Raw genomic sequence first — 3293 nt, 5'->3', positions numbered from 1 at the left:
GGGAGCTCAGCTTACCCGTACATTTGTGAAAATAATTGGAATTTTGCCAATATGTCCATAAATTATAGGTTCATCTATGTTTATAAAATATGGGTGTGATGAAAATTTTACGAATGAAATCGTTGTAACGGCAAATTTCTGATTCTCTCAGTGTATATTCAGTTCGGGAAACTTTAAGGGCCACCGTTGGAGAAAGATTAATGATCTTCTTTAGAACAAGGTTAATAATATAGGCTAGAGTGGGCTATGTTGTCATGTCACGTATAATCAATTAAAATTGACTAAAAGTTTAGTTAAATGATAACTCTCTAATTATACAAGTTGTATATTTAATACCGAGTCCACCTCTTTCTCTCTAGAAATCGTTCAGCTATTTACAAGTAAGCAATATACTTTCAACTGGCTATTAATGAACAGACCACTTTCTTTCTCTCCATTTCTCTTTTTTCTTGTTACCACAAATTTAGCATGACATCTCTTACGATCAACCTATGTTAACTTATTTACTTGCTCTTATGTCTTATTTTGATGGTTAGCGCGGCGAAGAAATATAGTACTCTAGAATGACACTTTGGCATGACAAAGTGCTATGTCATGCTGCTTCAGGCCATTGCGGGCTATATCTACACTCACATCAGAGTATTGACCAGTTTATATCTACTATTGTTGGTATTTATCTATAGCAACACTTGAGTGCACAATATTACCATTAGTCCACAGCCACCTCAGTACCACATTAAACGTTTCAGTCAAGAAAAACTCATCAAACACATAAATATGTAGTTCATAAAGAGAAATTGAAAGGGAAATGTGCCCTTGGGCCATTTCTAAGTATTTTGGTGATTGAGTGCCAACACAAGTGCTTAAATGTGAATTTATGCTCATGGATGGACAAAGTGCAAATCAAGAGTAAAGGTATGTTTCTAAGCCTTAGTACATTGGTTTTGTGTACTAATATACTTGTCTAAGTGTTAGAAACAGAAAGAAGAAGAAAAGAAAAGAGGTGAAAAAGGCTTAGCTGTGTACAGCCAAGACTCAGCTCAGTCTGGCACACCGGACTGTCCGGTGGTGCACCGGACAGTGTCCGGTGCGCCAGGCTGACTCGGCGTGAAGTGGCCGCTCTCGAGAATTCGCCGACGGCGTACGGCTAAAATTCACCGGACTGTCCGGTGTGCACCGGACTGTCCGGTGAGCCAACGGTCGGCCGGGCCAACGGTCGGCCGCGGAATCTGCGCGCGACACGTGGCCGGGCCAACGGTCGGAAGGGGGCACCGGACTGTCCGGTGCGCCAACGGCTCCTAGATCTGCAACGGTCGGCCGCGCCATTTTAGGAGGGAAACCGGGCACCGGACAGTCCGGTGCACCCGACGACAGAAGGCAAGATTGGCCTTCCAGATTTGCTCTCAACGGCTCCTAGCTGCCTTGGGGCTATAAAAGGGACCCCTAGGCGCATGGAGGAGTACACCAAGCAACCTTAGAGCATTCTTGATCATCCACACTCAGTCTTTGCGCATTCGTTTGTCATTCTCAGTGATTCGAGCTCCGTTCTAGTGAGAACTTTGAGATAGTCTTTTGAGCTCGATTCTTGGCCGTGTGTGTGCGCATTTTGCTGTGGATTTGTGTGTGTTGCTTCTCACCCTTACTCCGTGCTTCTTTGTGAACTTCAATTGTAAGGGCAAGAGACTCCAAGTTGTGGAGATTCCTTGGAAACGGGAAAAGATTAAAGTAAAGAAGAACACTGTGGTATTCAAGTTGATCATTGGATCACTTGAGAGGAGTTGAGTGCAACTCTCGTCCGTTGGGACGCCACAACGTGGAGTAGGCAAGTTTTGTACTTGGCCGAACCACGGGATAACCACCGTGCCATCTCTGTGATTGATTTCTTGTGGTTATTGTGTTTTGACTCCTCTCTAGCCACTTGGCAATTATTGTGCTAACGATTAACCAAGTTTTTGTGGCGTAAGTTTTCAAGTTTCACAGGATCACCTATTCACCCCCCCCCCCCTCTAGGTGCTCTCAATTGGTATCAGAGCCATTCTCTTCAAGAAGGGACTAATCGCCCGAAGAGATGGATCCTAAGGGGAAGGGAATTGTGATCAACGACAAGGAGAAGGAGTCCTTCGTCAACGAGCCGAAGGATAACAAGCCTACTGACTCGGGCTCGGGCCACAAGCGCAAAGATGGGAAGAAGAAGAAGACAAGGCGCATCAAGGAGATCGTCTACTACGACGATAGCGATGAGTCTACTTCTTCCCAAAAGGACGACGACAACGACTATAGGAAGACGGTCAATTCGAACTTTTCATTTGATTATTCTCGTATTCCACATAGTTCGAATTCGCATTTGCTTTCCATTCCTCTTGGCAAACCTCCACACTTCGATGGGGAGGACTACGGATTTTGGAGTCACAAAATGCGTAGTCACTTATTCTCTCTCCATCCAAGCATATGGGAGATTGTAGAGAATGGAATGAAATTTGATAGCTCGGATAGCCCTATGCTTATAAATGAACAAATCCATAGAAATGCACAAGCTACTACTGTTCTATTAGCATCTTTGTGCAGGGAAGAGTACAATAAGGTGAGCGGCTTGGACAATGCCAAGCAGATATGGGACACCCTCAAGATCTCTCATGAGGGGAACGACATCACCATGCTCACTAAAATGGAGTTGGTGGAGGGCGAGCTCGGACGATTCGCAATGATAAGGGGAGAGGAGCCAACCCAAACTTACAACCGGCTCAAGACCCTTATCAACAAAATAAGGAGTTACGGAAGCACGCGATGGACGGACCACGACGTCGTCCGCCTAATGCTAAGGTCCTTTACCGTTCTTGATCCTCATCTCGTAAACAATATTCGTGAGAATCCCAGGTACACGACGATGACGCCCGAGGAGGTACTCGGAAAATTCGTAAGCGGGTGGATGATGATCAAGGAGGCAAGATACGTCGACGACGCTCTAAACGGTCCAATCAATGAGCCTCAACCTCTTGCTCTCAAGGCAACAAGAAGCAAGGAGATGCTACCTAGCAAGGTGGCACAAATTGAGGCGGCCGGACTTAATGATGAAGAGATGGCTCTCATCATCAAGAGATTCAAGACGGCGCTAAAAGGCCGCAATGGGCAGCCAAGCAAGACCAAGACAAAGGGGAAGCACTCATGCTTCAAATGCTTCAAATGTGGTAAGCTTGGTCAACAAGTCCTCCCTCTTCCCCAACGAGCGTCACACATGCCTTATGGCAAGGGAGAAGAAGGTATGTACTCGAGACACTACTTATGCTTCTTCAAGT

This window comes from Zea mays, chromosome 8 (genome assembly GCF_902167145.1).
Source record: "Zea mays cultivar B73 chromosome 8, Zm-B73-REFERENCE-NAM-5.0, whole genome shotgun sequence".
Taxonomy (NCBI): domain Eukaryota; kingdom Viridiplantae; phylum Streptophyta; class Magnoliopsida; order Poales; family Poaceae; genus Zea; species Zea mays.
Note: the sequence above shows the minus strand (reverse complement) of the source record.